Genomic DNA, 8,048 nt, shown 5'->3' on the forward strand with positions numbered 1-8,048 from the left:
ATATTTTCATGAGCGTCAATTTTATCAGTTCATTCATTCATATGCCTTGTTATCTGGCATCTGCATACCAGAGGATACTTGACTGAAAACGTTGAGCAAAATACTTCCTCACCAATATTACATTTAATCAATTTGCAGTACATTTAAAAATTTATATAATCACTAATGCTTGTATTCATGTGCAAAATATTCTAAAGAACCATTACAAAATTGAATTTAAATCCAATTTTTGAGCAATTCTGATTTTAACACTTTTTCCATGAATAAGAGACAGGTTTTTTCTTTCTCCATCTCTCTGTATGTGTCATTATTTAAAAGCCTTACCTCATTCTCAAAAAGGTAAAATGGAAAGTCCATGAAATTAGAGTAGAAATAAATGACCTCTACTTTTTTCACTGGGATATTTTGAAGGTTAATGAGATTTTCACTTGTTGCATGTTTGATGTCTTTTGATAAGGGAAACTATATAAGCATTAAATATTACTCTAAGCAAGTGTTCATTAGTTTTCATTAATATTTGCCACACCAAATTGACATTGAGTGGACTCTACAGAATGTTTGGGAACTGCTTGTTTTTTGAAAGTCATGTCAAAATACAGATGAATTCCATTTTCACAGGAACCCCAATAAAGTTATAGTCAAGATTAAAGTTTAGGTATGAAATAACTATTAATGTGTAAAATACCTTTAGAAATTTATGCAGTAATGCAAAACTGTAATGAAATGCAATGAAAGCTAACTAAACTATAAAACTACTCAGAAAAATAGAGTTGGATATATTATTATGATGACCATTGGCAATCTCATGTAATTGTAGTATAATAATAGCAAAGGGAATATTTTTCAATTGCACAATGTATAATTTTTAGAATGAGGGAACCTGGCCAGGAAGAACTTTTAATGTTTATATTTCCTTTGGGAAAAGTGGTGCTTGTTATTGTTAAAGCACATAGAAGTCCAATGACAGATTATGAAAAGCTGAGTGTGTGTGTGTGTGTGTGTGTGTGTGCGTGCACGTGCATACACACACACACATAAGGGTGAAACTAAGAGTCATGAAGGAGATGCTGTGCAGGTGGACTGAGCTAGCAATCTAAGGCATAACTTGCTTGATCTTTCACAGGGCTGAGTGTGAGTTAAAATGTGCTTTAAAATTGATTTGAGATTAATAATTTTAAATCTATTTTTAAAAAGAAAATTAACTGCAGCTTCCATAAAAATGTAAATTGCTCTTACTTCATTTTCTCAATATCTGTTTATTGATGGTAAACCATGAAGGTGAAAGATCTTAGGCACTAAAGATGTAGCAACAAACAACACAATATCAGTGCTTCCACAGGACTCTGCTTATATTCTATTAGGGGAGCAGAAAATGTTTAAAAAAATTTTTAGGGTAATACATTTTATTACCCTAAAATTTTAATATAAAATGGAGGGATTTAGATAGTAGAGACTGAGAATGTGTCATTTTTAAAATTAATTCATTAATCGTTTAATTGCAATAGCTTTTGGGATACAAGTATTTTTCGGTTAAATGGATGAATTCTATAGTGGCGAATTCTGAGATTTTACTGCGCCTCTCACCCAAGCAGCGTACACTGTACCCAATGTGTAGTCCTTTATCCCTCACTCGCCTCCCACCTCCCTCTGCCGAGTCCTTGAAGTTCAGTATCTCACTCTGCATGTGTTTGTGTCCTCACAGCTTAGCTCCCACCTATAAGTGACAGCATACAATATTTGGTTTTCCATTCCTGAGTTATTTCACTTAGAATGATAGCCTTCAGCTCCATCCAAGTTGCTGCAAAACACATTATTTCATTTAAGAAGATGTCATTTGAAGAGAATGATAAAGACAGGCATCCTTGAGATAGTGATATTTGAGTAGAGATCTGAAAGTGGGTGACAACATAATTATGAAAAGATATATCTAGTCGGAGAAAACAGAGGAGCATGAGTGTAAAATACTTCCTTCTTTCAAAGAATGGTAATATGACCTAGGTGATCAGAAGAGTGCCTGGAGGGAATGATGGCAAAGGCCAAGTCATGTAGGCACAGAACACGTACTGTTGGCCATATAAAAATTTAGATTTTCATCTGTATTAAATGTAGATCCATTAAAGGGTTTTGAGCAATAAAGTGACATTATTTGACTTATTTACATGTGAGAAAAGAAATAAAATATCTGACCTTGGAAAGTTGCAGATTTAAGTCACTTTCTTGGGATATAGATACACACTGTTAAATCTACTAAGGTGCTAATGTAATCCTGATAAAATATTAATTCAAAATAGTACTTAAATTCATTTTAGCTAATGGGAAAAATAACTTGGTGTATGCCAAGTATGTCCTCTAAATTGCTTATTTTATTCTTTCTATAAAACATACGATCAATGAACAGTTTTAATAGTCATAATAAAATGGACACATATGTATTATCTACCCAGCTTATATTAAAGCCCCAATGTTCCCTTTCGGAGATCTTTTATGGCTTTTGGGAGATATATTTCAAAGAATATTACATTGTCTGATGTTGTAAGTGGAACATTTAGCACATTTTTAATATTGTGACACTTGTATATAAAAATTGAGTTTTATAAGTGAACCTCCTATCCCATGATTTTGCTAAATTGATTTATTTGTTCTAGTCATTTTCCTAGCTTGCTTACGATTGCCTATATGAAGAATCCTATTATCTGCAAATAGATACAGTTTTATTGTTATGCTTTAATCCTTATGCATTTTATTATTTCTCTTGTCTGCTTGTGATGACTGTTAACCTCCAGAAAGTGCTGATAAGGAGTATGATCAGCCCCTCTTTCCTGTTTTCTTGATGTCAGGGGGAATTTGTTCATTTATTTATTATTAACTATTTTGCGAGTATAGTTTTGTAGATACCCTTCATCGAATTGAAAAAGTTTCCTTCTATTGTCATGTTTCTGAGGATATTTATTATGAAAAATATTTAATTTAATCACATTTTTCTCTTCATCTCTTCAGATCATCCAAATGGAGGTTTCCTCTGACTGTATTTTTCCTTAACTGTGGGTCACATTTATCTGGTTTTTGTATCCCAAGTAATTTTGGACTGTATTCTGTACACTGTGAATGCTGTGTTAAAAAGAGTCTAAATTCAATTTTGTTTTGTATATTCTTCTGTGAAGACCGTTGATTTTGGTTGGTCCATTTTTCTTAGCAGGTATTTTCTTGGCTATACTCAAAGGAAAAACTCTGTCTCTGGGGTAGAAGCTTATATTGTAATTCAGTTATTTTATTTCCATAAAGAGTGTGCTTAGTACATTTGTAATTCGTAGGTCAGCAAAGTATTTAGAAAAATATGTGTGCACAGCATATGGGGTTTCCAATATAAATTTCTTTTATTTGGATTTAAAATTCATTTTCTCAAAAAAATGTATATATTACACTCTGCCTCTAATTCTTCAGGCCAGAAAAATTACGGGTTTTCTATTAGTGTTTCATCCCTTATAGAGTGTAATGTCTCTATCCAGCCCTCAGGCTAAAAGATGGAAAAAATGTAACGATATCTTTTCTTCTCATTACTTCTAAGTGCTGATTGGCCTTCAGAATCTGCCTGTCTTCAGATAGCTTCAAGTTTGTGTCCACATGTGTTTGTGTGTGAGTGCATTTTTAAAAAACATATATTTGCTATCTGTGTAATTGTTGAGTCTGTTAGAAACAACTCAGTCAGATAAGAAGCAAAAGTCTTTTTCATTTCCATTTAGTCTATCTGATTTTAATTAATTATTTATTTATATATTTTTTGAGAAGGAGTCTCGTTCTGTCAGAAGGCTGGAGTGCAGTAGCATGATCTTGGTTCACTGCAACCTCTGCCTCTTGAGTTCAAATGATTCTCCTGTCTCAGCCTCTGGAGTATCTAGGATTACAGGTGCCCACCACCCTGTATGCAAAAAGTGCTCAGTTAATTTTTTCATTTTTATTATATTTTAAGTTCTGGAGTACATGTGCAGAAAGTGCAGGTTTTTTACATAGGTATACATGTGACATGGTGGTTTGCTGCACCTATCAACCTGTCACCTACATTAGGTATTTCTCCTAATGCTATCCCTTCCCTAGCTCACCAACCCACAACAGGCCCTGGTGTGTGATATTCCCCTCCCTGTGTCCATGTGTTCTCATTGTTCAACTTCCACTTATGAGTGAGAACATGCGGTGTTGGTTTTCTGTTTCTGTGTTAGTTTGCTGAGGATGATGGTTTCCACCTTTATTCATGTCCCTGCAAAGGACATAAACTCATCATTTTTTATGGCTACATAGTATTCTATGGTGTATATGTGCCACAGTCTCTTAATCTGGTTTATCATTGATGGGCATTTGGGTTTGTTCCAAACCTTTGCTATTGTGAACAGTGTTGCAATAAACACACGTGTGCATGTGTCTTTACAGTAGAATGATTTACAATCCTTTGGTTTATACCCAGTAATGGAATTGCTGGGTCAAATGGTATTTCTGGTTCTGGATTCTTGAGGAATCACTGTCTTCCATAATGGTTGAACTAATTTACACTCCCACCAACAGTGTAAAAGCGTTCCTATTTCTCCACATCCTCTCCAGCATCTGTTGTTTCCTGACTTTTTAATAATTGCCATTCTAACTGGCAGGAGATGGTATCTCAGGGTTATTTTTATTTGTATTTCTCTAATGCCCAGTGGTGAGAAGCTTTTTTACATATGTTTGTTGGCCACATAAATGTCTTCCTCTGAGAAGCATCTGCTAAAATCGTTTGCCCACTTTTTGATGGGGTTGTTCTTTTCTTGTAAATTTGTTGAAGTTTCTTGTAGATTTCTGGATATTAATCCTTTGTCAGATGGATAGATTGCAAAATTTTTCTCCCATTCGGTAGGTTGCCTGTTTACTCTGATTGTTACTTTTTCTGTGCAGAAGCTCTTTAGTTTAATAGAATCTTATTTGTCAATTTTGGCTTTTTTTGCCATTGCTTTTGGTATTTTAGTCATGAAGTCCTTGCCCATTCCTGTGTCCTGAGAGGCATTGTCTAGGTTTTCGTCTAGGGTTTTTATGGTTTTAGGTTTTTAGTTTAAGTCTTTAATCCATCTTAATTTTTGCATAACATGTAAAGAAGGGGTCCAGTTTCAGTTTTCTATATAGGGCTAGCCAGTTTTCCCAACACTATTTAGTAAATAGGAAATCCTTTCCCCACTGCTTGTTTTGGTCAGGTTTGTCAAAGATCAGATGGTTGTATATGTGTAGTGTTTTTGAAGCCTCTGTTCTGTTTCATTGGTCTGTATATCTGTTTTGGTACCATTATCACACTGTTTTGGTTACTGTAGCCTTGTAGTATAGTTTGAAGTCAGGAAGCATGATGCCTCCAGCTTTGTTCTTTTTGCTTGGGGTTGTCTTGGCTATATGGGCACTTTTTAGTTCCATATGAAGTTTACAGTAGTTTTTTGAAGAAAGTCAATGGTAACTTTATTGGGATGGCATTGAATCTATGAATTAGTCTTCCTATTCATGAGCATGGAATGTTTTTTCATTTGTTTATGTCCTCTCTTATTTCCTTGAGCAGTGGTTTATCATTCTCCTTGAAGAGGTCCTTCACATCCCTTGTAAGTTGTACTCCTAGGTATTTAATTCTCTTTGTAGCAATTGGGAATGGGAGTTTACTCGTGATTTGGCTCACAGTTTGTCTATTTTTGGTGTATATGAGGGCTTGTGATATTTGCACACTGATTTTGCATCCTGAGAATTTGCTGGTTTCTTAACAGCTTAAGAAGATTTTAGGCTCAGACAATGGGTTTTTCGAACTATAAAATCATGTCATCTGTAAACAGAGACAATTTGACTTCCTCTTTTCTTATTTGAATACTCTATATTTCTTTCTCTTGCCTGATTGCCCTGGCCAGAACTTCCAACACTACGTCTAATAGGAGTGTGTCTTGTGCCAGTTTCCAAAGGGAATGCTTCCAGCTTTTGCCCATTCCATATGATAATGGCTGTGAGTTTTTCTTTTTTTTTTTTTTTTTCCCACCAACACAAGCATTCCATTTATTGCTGCTACTATGGTTGCTCTTTTTTTCTCCATTTATTTATTTTATTGCATTTTAGGTTTTGGGGTACATGTGAAGAACATGCAAAATTGTTGCATAGGTACACACATGGCAGTGTGATTTGCTGCCTTCTTCCCCATCACCTACATCTAGCATTTCTCCCCATGCTATAACTCCCCTGCTCCCCACCCCCACCATCCCTCCCCTATTTCCCCCCAACTGACCCAAGTGTGTAGTGCTCCCCTCCCTGTGTCCATGTGTTCCCATTGTTCAACACCCGCCTATGAGTGAGAACATGCGGTGTTTGATCTTCTGCTCTTCTGTCAGTTTGCTGAGAATGATGGTTTCCAGGTTCATCCATGTCCCTACAAAGGACCCAAACTCATCGTTTTTGATGGCTGTATAATACTCCATGGTGTATATGTGCCACATTTTCCCTATCCAGCCTATCGTCGATGGGCATTTGGGTTGGTTCCAGGTCTTTGCTATTGTAAACAGTGCTGCAATGAACATTCGTGTGCATGTGTCCTTATAGAACAATTTGTAATCCTTTGGATATATACCCAGTAATGGGGTTGCTGGGTCAAATGGAATTGCTATTTCTAGGTCCTTGAGGAATCGCCACACTGTCTTCCACAATGGTTGAACTAATTTACACTCCCACCAACAGTGCAAAAGTGTTCCTATTTCTCCACATCCTCTCCAGCATCTGTTGTCTCCAGATTTTTTAATGATTGCCATTCTAACTGGCGTGAGACGGTATCTCAATGTTGTTTTGATTTGCATTTCTCTGATGACCAGTGATGATGAGCATTTTTTCATATGTTTGTTGGCCTCATGTATGTCTTCTTTTGTAAAGTGTCTGTTCATATCCTTTGCCCACTTTTGAATGGGATTGTTAGTTTTTTCCTTGTAAATCTGCTTTAGTTCTTTGTAAATTCTGGATATCAGCCCTTTGTCAGATTGGTAAATTGCAAAAATTTTTTCCCATTCTGTTGGTTGCCGATTCACTCTAAAGACTGTTTCTTTTGCTGTGCAGAAGCTGTGGAATTTGATTAGGTCCCATTTGTCTATTTTGGTTTTTGTTGTCAATGCTTTTGGTGTTTTGGTCATGAAGTCCTTGCCTACACCTATGTCCTGAATGGTTTTGCCTAGATTTTCTTCTAGGGTTTTTATGGTGTTAGGTCTTATGTTTAAGTGTTTAATCCATCTGGAGTTAATTTTAGTGTAAGGTGTCAGGAAGGGGTCCAGTTTCTGCTTTCTGCACATGGCTAGCCAGCTTTCCCAACACCATTTATTGAACAGGTAATCCTTTCCCCATTGCTTGTTTTTATCTGGTTTGTCAAAGATCAGATGGTTGTAGATATGTTGTGTTGCCTCCGAGACCTCTGTTCTGTTCCATTGGTCTATATCTCTGTTTTGGCACCAGTACCAGGTTGTTTTGATTACTGTAGCCTTGTAGTATAGTTTGAAGTCCGGTAGGGTGATGCCTCCCGCTTTGTTCTTTTTGCTTAGAATTGACTTGGCTATGCGGGCTCTCTTTTGGTTCCATATGAAGTTTAAGGTGATTTTTTCCAGTTCTGCGAAAAAGGTCATTGGTAGCTTGATGGGGATAGCATTGAATCTGTAAATTACTTTGGGCAGTATGGCCATTTTCACGATATTGATTCTTCCTAACCATGAACATGGAATATTTCTCCATCTGTTTGTGTCCTCTCTTATTTCGTTGAGCAGTGGCTTGTAGTTCTCCTTGAAGAGGTCCTTTACGTTCCTTGTTAGTTGTATTCCTAGGTATTTTATTCTCTTTGTGGCAATTGTGAATGGAAGTTTGTTCTTGATTTGGCTCTCTTTAAGTCTGTTATTGGTGTATAGGAATGCATGTGATTTTTGCACATTGATTTTGTATCCTGAGATTTTGCTAAACTTGCTTATCAGTTTCAGGAGATTTGGGGCTGAGACGATGGGGTCTTCTAGATATACAATCATGTCGTCTGCAAGTAGAGACAA

The sequence above is a fragment of the Sapajus apella genome, unplaced genomic scaffold (genome assembly GCF_009761245.1).
Source record: "Sapajus apella isolate SASKATOON/1434 unplaced genomic scaffold, GSC_monkey_1.0 scaffold2, whole genome shotgun sequence".
In the NCBI taxonomy this organism is placed as follows: Eukaryota; Metazoa; Chordata; class Mammalia; order Primates; family Cebidae; genus Sapajus; species Sapajus apella.